The following is a 13,452-nucleotide window of genomic DNA, read 5'->3' on the forward strand; positions in this document are numbered from 1 at the left end:
CTGTTGGGAAAATAAAGACTTAGACTAGAAGCAGTTTTACAACCATTCTAGTCTAATTTTGGCATCTTCTAAAGTATTCATAGATGGTTCATACAACTCCCTTTAAAAGAGTTATAAATCTATTTTTACCTTTGCTTCCTTCAACATCTAGGTTTAACCCAGGGGTTTGGTTTAGCACAAAAATCACATTATTTATACCTGCTTTTAAGAGTTTGCCTTTTCCTATTCAGCCCTGCTACTGCTTATTACTTTCTCTATTCCTTCTCTTCTGACGCCTCCACTTCTTTGTACAAAGTGGTTTCTCCTGCTCATTGAAATCTTTCTGTGAAGTTCAGTTCTGCAGTATCATGCAGTATAACTCATTTCCACAAACTTTCAGTTGAGTTTTGTCTTGGAACATGGTGCAGTATTTTTTTAATATCAGTAGATCTGCATTCACAGAGGGACATCTAAGCTTCAGTATTTTGAGTGGTTCTTTTAAACTTGTATGCCTATGTTTTGTACTCTACCTGAAATTTATGGCATTTTTTGTTGGTTGAAATTATAGCATCTTAGATCAAAGACTGTTTGATGGCCTTAACAGCCTGGTTTTTTAAATTAATTTTTTTTTTGCTGTTTCTCTAATCCTTAGGGTTTGTCTGCAGAGGTTCAGCCAGTTGTCTTTGCTGCCAGGGAGCTGGATGGAAGCCAGCTCTTGTTCAAAAGCCATGTGGAGAATTACTGTATCCTGTTCTTGGTTCAGGTAAGGGAGATGTGTCTGTGTTCATCTGGGCTATAAAGAGCTTGAATTCCCTTTGAAAGAGAACTCCTGCAAGAAAAATACTCCACAAGGTGCAAATGAAGTACTTTTGAAAATGAGATTATATATTTTATTTTATTTTTTTTTTCTGAAGGAAATATTTTCATGGAATTTTATGTATGCTTCGTTTTTAAAAAATATACTAAATGTTTTATAGTGGTGTTTTACAAATGTTTCACTAATGTTGTGAAAAATACTACTTTTAGTGCTTGGTACTGTCAGAGGAGTGTGTTTGCCCAGCAGGTTCTGTCCAAGACAGTGGAGAGTCTGGATTTGGATGGGATGCAAGTAACTTCTCTATCACCAGACAGACTTTTATCTTCCCCACTATTAGGAGTAGCAGAGCTGTGTCTCTTCTGGCAGTGATAAGTTTAGTGTCCTGTTTATGAAGTGTGATGCAATATTATGGTGTGCTATGTTAGGAATATTAAGTATAAAGGGTTTGTGTGGAGAGAAAATAATCAGTGAAAAACATAACCAGCTGAATTGAAGAGATCTATTCCTAGATTTATACTTCATTTGTATTTGTTATGTTACAATTTACATTCTTTGGAATACATTAGGATGTACGTCAATGTTCAAGTAGGATTCCTAAGAAAGATAATTTTGGAAAAGTAATTTGCTTGCATATGGGGAGAAACTTTTGGTCATTTCCCAGAAATCTTCCTTTTGGACCTTGAAAATTGTGTTTCCAATTACTACTTGAGAAACTAGAAATTATGGCTATCCAGGAATAAAATATGACCATGTGGGGGGGAGAGGACAGAAATAATATTGACACATACACAGAACTCTTCAGGTTTGATTAAGAAGTCAGCAACAGTGGGGGGAAAATTCACTTTAATTCAATAAGGATAAAAATTCGTCATTAAATGAAACGTTCTAACTTGAAATACATGAATATTTTGAGATATCTAGTTTTAGAGAATATAATTATCCTTCAAGTACTGATGACATTTAAATTTAGGTTATGAATGAAACCAACTTGTTAAGGGAAATAGTGTTGTTCAACATTGGTATAACAATAATGTATTAGATATTAAATTGATCTGCACCCACTTCTAGTGCAGGTCAAATAAGAAAGAATATTTGCACATGTTTAGATGAAGAAAGGAAAGAAAAAAGCTTGTTTAATGAGAATTACTTGTTCCTTCTGTCAGTGGTTTCCCAAAGCATCTGGGAGAGTGCACTGTAGAGTATATATATCTTAAATTACAGAACTGAAAATAAAACAGCTTATAAGTGGAGTCATCCTTATGATGAACAATGGAGAGAAGAAGAACAATAAAGAGACATAAAGGAAAAGTTAATTAGAAGAAAAAAATACTACATAAAAGACAATATCCTGAACTTGTGTTGCACCAAAAATCAAATGTTTTCAAGAAATAAGCTCAAAATTAAATATTCTCATAGCTAGATGTTGATCTTCGCTGATAATTAGTTTTTAATTTGAAATGATATCTCAAACTTTTATCATAATGATTTATCTAGTGTAAGTTTATGAAATTTGCGAATTTTTTATTTTTTTATTGAATAAAGCTATCTAAATATCTTCCTAAGTTACTTGCAGGTCTTTAACTTCAGAGAGAATGGTAAATGATGATTTTCTCTGAAAAAGAGACCACTTTTAAGTCCTTAAAATGTTCTTCTGAAATCAGATCTGTGTAAGGAGAGTCATATCAACACAAAATTTCATTATGCAACTAGGGCAGAAAATCACATTAAAGCATCATTATCATTAGTAGTAAGAACAGCCTGGCAAAACAATTTTACCCTGATAATCACAGAATTGGGTCAATTGGGTCTTGATTTCTTCCACTGCTTCTGGTGCCAAAAAGGAAAAGGAAAAAACTCTGTTTTCTCTTTAATGCAATCCTCATTGAATGTCCCTGAGAAAGCAAAGTCCACATTATCAATGTTTAAGGCAGACAGGCTTAAACTGGTAAATAATTTGACACCTGCTTTTAGTAAAAGGAACCTCACACTGCACTCAGGAGTAGCCTCAGTGTCCTCTGTTGTACAGGGTTGTGTAACATGTAAAAACAAATAGCTCTTAATCAAAAAGCAAAACATTAACTATATTTGCTTTCAAGAGATGTCTAAATAATGCTCTTTTGCTTCAGTGAAATGAGTTTTGACTTCTGTATTTGAAAGTATTTAAGATATTTGTCTCTCTTCTGAAATGTAGAGGTGCATAATGGTTACAGCCAGATCTAGTTACAGAAATATTTCCCATTGATTAAAACAAAGTGTCAGATCCTGGGTTTACAGCAGACTGTGTCACTTCACATAAAAATATATCACCTGCTTGTATAAGTCTCTTTATAATTAAATATGTGTATTTATAGTGTGTACAGGTTTATGTGACTATAAATACATAGTTATATGTAAATAGTACATCTCTCTCATGTCTTTCTTCCAAAAATATTTATCACTTCTCATCCTTCCTATGATACTGCAGAAATTTGCATATTCTTACTAATAATGGAACTTAGAACAATCAGTTAAGACCTTTCTTTTATATTCAGTAGAATTAATCTGATTCCTTCTGCAGGCACCATACCCTGGATCACTGCAGCAGTTTATGGCTCCTCATGTGTAGCACAAAGAGTCAATTTTATTTTTTTCAATCTTCAACATGCTAATTTTCCTGCTTGCTCTGGCTTCAGTTGTGAGATAGAATGACTAATAACTCTCTGTTTACCTTCCTGCACATAACTTGAGCACTTTATCATCAGAATTTGTGCACTTTAAAATACATGAGTGGGCTAGTGAATGGAATTTGCTTCCTTAATAAGAAGAGAATTATATTATTGGTGTTATTTAGAAGGCAATATTTTACTCGTCGGGTTTTTCTTATCAGCAGAAGTCTGTCACTTAGGTCTGTACTAGAATTCATGTGATGTTTAAACTCTGGCTCTGGGGATGCCTTCAGCCACAGAAAGACAGAATCACCAGAACTGCTTTGTGGCTCTATTTCATTTTTCTTTACAGTTGTGCTCTGCTCACGTGTATCCCCTGAGCTCCTCATCTTGCTGACTGCTTCTCTGATGATGTATAGTTGCAACATGTCATCAGTGTGCTGTGAGAACCTATTATAGTGTTATATATCATTAGAGACCCTTCTCTCAAGACAGGTTACTATTATATATCATTAAAATGATGGCCAGTAGGAACAGGCATCCCAGGGAGGGAATCTTAGAATTTTATGTGGGGGAAAAAAATCCTAGTTTATAGGTGAGCTGGGAGGGAAAAAAATACAATAGGTAGGAGTTGTAATATAAATAATATTAAAAATAAATGTTATTTTTAAAATAAATTTTGTACCTAAAAGGAGTTTCTAGATCATAAAAACAAACTCATGCACAGCAGAAAATGTTTGTAACTGAGATTTTTATGCATGAGACCTACTGTGCTGTGACTCATTGATTTATGACAGGTATGGCCAGTCTGTGCAGTACCAAGTCTAAGAACCATTTGGAAATGAAAGGGCACTGTAGAATTTTTCAGAATGTAAATAAGTACAGAATTCACTGTTTGAATTTCCCTATGATGTTTTATTATAGCTGAGAACTTCCCCAGTGTCTCAGAAATAATCATTTTAAGTGATGACAAGCTTGAGAAGTTGAGGAGTGAGAGGAAGCTGCGGCTTCTGTTCCTCAGAGTTCCCAAACATATGGAAGCTGTAAGCAAATGTGCATGCACATACATTTCCCACAGAAGTTGCCAGAAATTAACTGAAATTATCCAGGAATAACATGGTATGTTTGCTATAACCTTGTTACTACAACAGTCCATGTCAGCTCTTGTTAGTGAGGATTTTGTAGTTACACACCCGTTATCACATTTCTAATGCAAATATATTTCCCACTTTGCAACATGAAATGGAGTTGATCCTCAAGAATAATAAAAATGAGGACTATACCCATATCTCTTTGAAGATCTGGGATGGGATGCTATCTCTCTTTCCACACTATTGATGTCATGCTGCAGTGAAAGCTGCCTGTCCCCACCCTGCTTCTCAGTACAGCACAAGAAGCCTCTTCCTCTGTATTTGCAACAGAAATGTTTGCCTACAAACCAAATGCTTAAAAAGCAAGACTGGAACTGCATAACATAATGTCTATCCTTGGACATTTTCATTGTTTTATATCTACTGAAACATTAGGCCTCATTGCTTTCCTATTATCTCTGCTAGAGTTAGGTATTGGTGGATCTCTCGCAGCCTGACTATTCTGTGATTCTAAATTGCATAATACAGACATTAGAGGCCACAGATTTCCTTTTGTTTGTTTCTGTACATGCTCCTGTGATGACGATGATGATGGCATTTCAAATCTAAAACCAAATAAACGTTCCTGTCTTTACATAATGTTAATGAAAGTGTTACAAGTTTAGATTCTTGTCAGAGTCACTTCCAGCTTTTCTTTAATTCAGTTTTCCACTTTGTTCAAATATTCCCAGACTTGTAAAAAACAAACAAAACAAAACACATAATTAAATTTTTGTTCTCTTTTTAATACTACCTTTGCTTGTGTGATTCACTTCTTGTAGTGGAGTGGTTTCTGATTTACAGAACTTGTGCTAAGATTAGGAAGAAAAAAACTTATCAGGATAAAGGAACAAGAAGAAGAAATGTGATATTTTGAATTTGATGTATCAAAATACTCAAATCACCTTTGAAAAAAACCTCTGCCTATCTCATCTCTGATGAGTGTTTGATATACGTACAAAATACTGTTTTTTCTAGATATGACTGCTGAGTCTTAAGTTGATAGACTGTGGAGAAATGTCAACAAGAAAAGGGGATCTGGATGGCTGAAGAAGCATCCTCAGAGGTGACATTTGGTGTGGCTTTGTGAGCATGTTCTCATAACATGGTGTGTCAACACCATCTGTTGAACAGGCCAGAGTGAATCTGGCCTGCGTTGCTTCCATGTGAAATTATTGGGAGCAGTGCTGGAAGTGTGGGAGCTGGACGTGGTGTTACAGGGAGCTCAGCTCAGTGGGAACGGTGGGAATAAGGAGGACCTGGGCATTCACATTTCCCTGCACACCCTCATGGGACTGGTCAGAGTTCTTGAGTAAATGGACTGACTGCTATTAGCCTTGTTGATGCTCTTACTAGAAATTAAAGGTTGATACATCACACAGTCACATACAATAGCCAGGTTACATCAACCCCAGATTTTATTAAAGTGTTTACAGCCTTTAGGAAAGTTGTATTTGTTGTATATGTGTGTTCTGTGTCTATAATACACGATATAATGTATATATTGCTTGCTAGATTTTGGACCATTTAAAAATTTGTCATTTCTTTTCTTTTTGTGTTCCAGTCTACCTGGAGCTCGTGCAGTAATATTCATATCGACATTGATTTGAATTATCCTTGAAAGGATTATTTGGGAAAAAGATTATAGTATTTACTAAAATGTAATATTGCCTGTGCCATTTTCACTTCATCCAACGATTGCTTTGCCTGATGAAATTAAAAAATTACTTTTGCCTAGCAAAGCCTCTTCCCTGGGGACATGTATATTCTGAATGAATAAAAGGTGAGGTGAAGAGTTAGACAATAAAATAATACTGATTGCAGATAAGATGTTACTTAGATCTGATTCATACCAGGATGACATGGGAGCTTGAGTATCAACTCATTAGAGTCTATAAACTAAAAGTGGTCCTCACAAAGCACCATCCCTTGCAAATGCATTTCTTATATACATAAAATATAATTTCAAAATCACTGAAGATGCAAGAGAACATTTCAAATTGAGGAAAGATGACCTTCAGTTCCTACAAAACCCAGGAATTATTGCAGGTTTCTGTTAGGTGTGTAATCCTAAAAATACATAAAATATTGTGGAGCTATGTAAGTAAAGAGAGATTTTCTGCTGGTCTGTACAAACCTTGATAATTATACAGTATAAATAATTATGGGATAAGAGAGAATCCTCTTGTTACTGCTGTCTAATATAGATTGCATACACTGAATTTTATAGATTGCATATACTGAATTGCACCTTTTTTGGCTAGATCTAATAATACAATGTGTTGCTTTGGAAAGTCACTGATAGCAGCAAAGATAAATACTTTTTGAACAGTAGTTGACAGTTTGGAAAATAGGAATCTTTAATTTACTGCTATTTCTGGTGAATATTCTTGCATTCCACTGAAGCATCTCTTGTGTGAGTCTGTCTCGCCTACTCCTCTGCATATTTCCCAGTGGGTCTCACAAACACTTGGTTGTTACTTATTTCAGGATGAACAGGGATTCATCCTAATAGCTTCCTCTGTTTCTCATAAATGATTAAATACTTTTCTAGCCCTGACAAAGGAATAGAAGACTGCTCAGACTATTGAGGAAATTCAGCTTTGTGCATTGCTCACGTGCACGGGTCTGATTTGTGGCAGAGTTTAGGACACATGAAACAAGCAACACACAAACATAATGAATGGAATCAATAATGATATGTCACTTCACTGCTGTTGGACTTGAAATACATATGTTCTTTGCATTTGCAGCTGTATTTTTTTTTTAAAATTATGACACATTAAACATCTTCATAGAATTTTGCAGCACCTAGTCAGCAATAAAAAGCACACGGTCCATGTGCTTCACAGGCATGAGTGTTTTAAAGAAGCATAAAACTGCAATAGCTGAACAGCTGGCACTTATCTAAGGGTGCCTGTACCCTGAGCATCAGTTTAGGTTTATTTTTATCATTTTCTGTGTTGCTTGCCATCTGGATTAAAATTGATGTTAAATATTTGGTTGCAGCCTCAAATCCTCTTACACTTCCTAAACATCATATTACATGATCTATTAGTGCCACTTCTGGAAATGTAACAGTTGCATTCAGACAATCTCATTGACTTTATTTGCCTGTTGCAAGTGGAGTGAGTGTTTGGCCTTTTCTCTGCTGACTGTATAAATGTGTGTCACTTTAGAACTAGGACTCCAGTCAATAATGAGGAAAAGGGGACGCTTTTCATCTGAAGATATCAATTTCCATTGGTCTCTTCAGTGTAACAGTTGTGTATATTGATCTTTCCCATGCAGCAACAATGCAAGTGCAGTTTGGAGTAACTCAGAATCGGGATGTAATGCTGTAATCTTGATGGAACACGTGACATCGAAGTTACTTCACTTTTTAATTCAGTTCAGTATCTGAGAGAGTGGGATACTGCTGGTATTGTCAATACAATACGGTTTGATCCTGGTTTGAAATATTTTCTGAGGTACACTGGGGTTTATTAATAAAGATTCACTTGTTCTTTTATTGATCAGTTGTACAGATCACACGACCATCATGAATTTCTTGTTAAGCTCTACATCTAAGCACTGCTTAATGAAAAGACTCTCCTGAGTCAGAGCTGTGGAAAAAAAAAGATTAAAAGGGTGAGGGACCAAGGATACAAATAGAACTGTGTGTACCTTATACAACTAAGTGTACATAGATACTGAAACCCTGTGATTCAATGTGTTTGAGGGGAGGGAAAAACCAAGGGGGGAGCATTGTTTAAGGAAAAGTGTTGTCTGACTTCTGTGCTGTGCTTTGGACATTATGTTAATACAATGATGTAAAACCGAAATGCATAAATCCTAAGTGTCTCTCTGAACTCCTTCCTTGACTCCTCGTATATATCTCCTACCTTAAAATAATTTATATGAGCTTGGTACTTGTGTAGGAGCTAAATAATATGAGAGAAATATATGTGTGGATGGGGGAGTGATAACAATTTCTTTCCCCAGCTTCATCCATATGTTTAGCACTTGAAGGGAAAGCTGAACTCCTCAGCCTGTGCCCATCTGCCAGCAGCCCATCAAGGTGTAAAAGGTTTCCAAGGAGTGTGAATGTAGCAGTTCAGAAGCTGTTTTTCTGACCTGTCCAGCTCTAACTATTTCACTCATGATTCTATTTACTTGCAGAGGAAATATTTTCTCTTGTTTCCTCTTGTGCTTTGAAACTGGTGCAGCAATACTGCACTCCTGAGCAATTCTAGTTAAAACAGAAAAACTGTGCAAAGTTTGAATACAAAAGAGAAACCAGGAGGATGTGGCCTTATTTTGAGGTTTTTGGATATTATTGAAAAAAATTTTACTCACTGGCCTTGTTCGACTGCCAATGAACAGAATTTAAGTTTTGAGTTAGGAATTTGCAAATACTGTTACCAGTGTTTTGTCACTAATATGGTACCACTTGGCTGATGCACGAGGCAGGAATTAGTGTCTCTTGAAGGGCAGGCAGCGTTTCAACCTGCTGATCTTGCTTACCTGCTTTAAGCCACATCTGCTCAGAGAAACTTCTAAAAACTTCGACTTTCTAGAGGAACGTGTAGCCCATGTTTAGGCATTGACTATTGAGCACTGGAAAACTTGCCTCACAATATATTCTGCTAAAACTCAGGTCTTTGACTATTACGGGGTAGGAGGTCAGAAGAATATTAACACCTGAATTTGCACAGATCTACTCAAGCAGGTTGAGGAATTCTTATGTTACAGTTTTTCAGACACCAGATTTACCACATTTATAAATTTAGATTATAACAAAAAAACCTATTTTTGTAGTCAGTGATTCCATGAGAGTGTCCAGAGAAAACCTAATCAAGGTGCAAATAAGGACTCAACACTGCTTGTGGGAGTTGGCAAACACACATCTAGAGATTTTTTGATCCAAAAAGTGCATCAAGGCATAATTGAAAGAAATTGATTTTTCTTTTTTTTTTTTTTTTAATGTAGCCTCTGATCAAAAAATCCTTGTGATAGAACAGATCTAGCAATATTTCATCCCCTGTGTTAACGCTTTGATCTACAATAAGTAAATGCAAAAGAGAATCTGATGACACATCAAAAGTGCATCTGCTTGGTATCTTGCACTACAGGCCTGTGCTGCAGAGATCTGTCAGCTCCTGCTCTGAAGCTCTGTTTGGCACTTCTCTGATGCCTCTTTGAAATAACATGCTGTTGGACATCACAACTGCTTCCAGGACGAGCAGCACAACCTTATGCCAGCTGCACAGCAAACAGCTCAGTGACATTGCCTTGCCTTCTGTCACCCTGCTTCCAATGATTCCAGGTATTTCTGGATTGCTCTTTTCCTTCCTTTCATAAGGATGATGACCTGCATGTTGAATTTATGCCCAGTTATTTCCTTTGTGTGCCCTCCCAGCTTGAGGATCTGTGGATATGGTGCTCTGTAAGTAAATATTGGAGAACTGGAGCAGTCAAATAAGGTTAGCATTAAACATACATACATTCACTGAGTTTTCAATCAGTTGCTGTTGTGAAAACAAAGGCAGAATTTCCTCAGGACTTAGTCCTACATGGCCTAATGGACTAAGACAGACATTTTCATATCTTTATGAACCAGAGTAGAACTTAAACAGATAAATGGTTGGATATTCAGACCATGGTCTTTAGATAAATCACTGATGTGCAATTCATTTAAATTTCCTTTCCAGTCAGTATAGAGAGAAGGACAATTTAGCAATTTTACATTATTCATATAATCTAACTTAGGCATTTAAACTCCCTGAAAAGTTAAAAAGTGTGATAGAATTTCTAAGAAATGTTAAAATGCAGGAGACAGGAGCACTATGCTGCTGTGATTTGAAAGCAACTGTAACTTTTCTATTGTAATTGGTACTTTCTGGGGGAGCAACTTTCCTTGAGTATGACTTTTAGTTAGCTAGAGAATAAAAATAACCTCTGAGGCCTTGTGTCTTTTTTTATCTCTCCTTTTTTTTTCCCCCCAAGGAAATTTTGCCTAAGAGTGCTCTTGCTTTTATATTTACATTAAACAGTGAAAACTAACTGCAGATCAAGTCCCTGAATGCCTCTCCCCTTCATTGTCCTTTTATTACACCATATTTCTGGATGGGCAAACGTATCAGTTCACAAAACTATAGCTGTAGGTAAACAGGGTTGTGACTTTAAACTATTGTCACTGGAGGTTTGGCTTCCACTGCCTGTCACCTCATGCTCCCAGAGGTCACTGCTTCTAATTTGCTTTGCACTTTAATTTTGGGGACAAAGAAACGAGATATTTACCTTCCTCACGGGCCTGTTTACAGGTGAATTTTTTGAATCTAGTTTTTCTTGACTTCTGAAGGCAGAAAGGCTGCTACAGAAATGGGTGGAGGTTGTCAAAATCCTCCTAAAGAAAAAGACAATTCCAGTTTTATTTAATTTCCCTTAACAGTGTTTCTCTGATTCACCTTGCACATTGGGAAATACTTAATGTGACAGGCTGAAAAGTCCTACAAAGTACAGGAAAATAATGATGTTCAAGAAAGCACTCTGATAATCATATTTTAAAATTCAAGCCACATAGTGTGATTCTGATATTTTTGGTCATTAGTGGAGCAGATTAAAAACAAAGCAAAAACATGCATCTGGGAAAGGTAATGAAATATTCTGTTTGATGTAACAATTTCCTGTTTAACATCTCCGCTTTGTGGTATTGATTTCTGTTCATCACTGCCTGGATAATAATATTATTGAATAAAACAATCCTAACAAAAGTATCAAACCAGTATTTGATGTTTCCAGGACTGTTAAAATGACAAGCCCTTTCAAAAAAAAAAAAAAAAAAAAAAAGAAATAAAGAAAAATAATCATGTCATTGAAAAAGAAAGTTAAAATCTGGTTTGATATGTGCTCTGGGTTTTTCCAGCACATTCAGTATTAGATATTGAAAATGAGGAGAACTCAGGAAAAAGATTTTGATACAGTTTTGTATTTCACCAAAAATAGTGTACCAAAAAAACCTCCAGCTTCAGACCCAAAATCCTACTTTTACAGCACATAATCCTGTTTACTTAAAAGAAACCACACAATTAAAATAAACCAAAGGAAATCACTACTGTCTTTTGGACCTCTCAGGGTTTCCCTGGGTTTTTTTGGTAGCTGAAAATGAAATTGCTGATTTTACTTTTGTATTAAACACAGGGGAGGAAAAAAATCTATTTTCTATAAGACAGTCAGAATATTTTCAGAGGATAAAAATAGATGTTGTGTGTACCAGGTGCTCCCTCCTCAATGTTTCTCATCTAGCTTTATTCCAGTAGTGAATTCCCTGGTTAGTTTAGGTATGTCTTATCATCCACACGCTGTTTCTGCTTTCCTGCTTTAAGATTTTACCCTTCCCATCAGACAGAAGCACCATTTTGTCTTCCGTGTCCCATTCCTGACGTGTGCTGTGCATCTCTGGAGTTTTCCCTAGAATTTATTTCCATTCAGACATTCCAGCTGCTGAAGTTTTTACAGAAATGTGTTGCCTCAGACACCCCTGTGTATGTTTGTGTCAGAGCACGTGTTAACACCCAATTCCCTTCGCAGTTGCAAATTTGGTGACAGACCTGCAGGTGTAAGAGATCAAAGCTGGATTCATCAGTGAAAGTGTGGTGCAGACTAACTTTTTAATTTATTCCTTTTTCTTTCTTGTTTGAGGTCACTCAAAGATCACAGGATTTTCTGGAAACTCTTCTCTGACAGCTGCCAATGTTTTCTATATTGACCAGAAGTATAAAGTGAATAATTCAACTCTGAAGCATCACTGCACCACATGTAAGTAATCTGAACTGGGTTTAAACAAATAGCAATAGGGGTCATTATTTCTCTATACATGAGTAACAGAATTATTTACCAAATCCATAGGGGCTGAATCTATTAAATATTCATACAACTGATGCAGTATGAATCTGCAAGTGGCACCCTTGGCAGCACCTTTGTTACAGATTCCTTCCTTGTCTTAGACTAAATTTTTTGCAGTAATTGAGGTCCACAGGTCTCATATGTTATCCAGGGATACATGCTAGGCCACAGGTTATGTCTGTTCATGGATATCCTCCCTGCTACTGGGACTAGGCTCCAAAATGCAACTGCAAAGTTCTATATACATATAAAATACATTTAGTGAGAAATAGTATGTTACTGAAGCTAATGATTATTAAATATTATAGTTTTAATGATGTAAATTAAAACAAAAATACATTTTGACAACATCATGTAAACTGGTGTTGTGGCCTTTCAAACACTTCATGAGAGGTGACATAAGGACATAAAGATTTTGCTTTCCATGCATCTTTCTTCAGCTAGAATTCCCTTGTTCTCTTGCCAGAGCACCTGCTGGGGCTGTGATGTCTGATGTGCTCAGAAGAGCAATCCCATCTGGGGAAGACTCACTCTTTGTTTAGTATTGCCCTGGTATAAATTCAACTTTAGCCAAATTTACTACTGATCCAAGAACTGTGAGATGCTGAAATATTTTGTTGATAATAAGAATTTTGAATCTCAGAAGAAAAGAAACCAAATTACAGAATGCAGACGAGGAAAGGCTGCCATTCCCCACTGGGAATGGGGGGAGTCACAGGTTTGGGTCAGACTGGTTTTGGTCCATTGTAACAGTGACTGAACCCATGAAGGGTGATGGGTAATTACCTCAACTCTTCTACCCAAATCCCCTCTAGCTGTAGTTTGGGGTTTCTTTAATACTGTGGAAAATAATTAAGCAGTTATCACTTCTCCTTATTGTCATGTTTAATGTGTCAGTATCTCTATTCCAGAGGAAAAATAGTAAGTCTTAAGATACACCATTTCTTTTTAAGTCAGAGGCAGAGTTGTGGCTGTGGAGGGAAAGGGGTTAACA

The 13,452-nt window shown here is 36.3% G+C and overlaps 1 long non-coding RNA gene across 1 annotated transcript in view; it reads left to right on the forward strand.

The window, feature by feature from the left end:
• The window catches only part of LOC127470889 (uncharacterized), a 57,805-nt gene extending 45,447 nt beyond the window's left edge, over positions 1–12,358 (forward strand). The window contains exons 3-5 of the long non-coding RNA XR_007904447.1: positions 632–742; positions 9,686–9,879; positions 12,255–12,358. This is a non-coding gene — a long non-coding RNA (uncharacterized LOC127470889). The remainder of the gene's footprint in view (positions 1–631; positions 743–9,685; positions 9,880–12,254) is intronic.
• The last annotated feature ends 1,094 nt before the right edge of the window (positions 12,359–13,452 follow it).

Source organism: Manacus candei, unplaced genomic scaffold, assembly GCF_025592945.1.
Source record: "Manacus candei isolate 608988 ecotype Guabito, Panama unplaced genomic scaffold, ASM2559294v1 h1tg000003l, whole genome shotgun sequence".
In the NCBI taxonomy this organism is placed as follows: Eukaryota; Metazoa; Chordata; class Aves; order Passeriformes; family Pipridae; genus Manacus; species Manacus candei.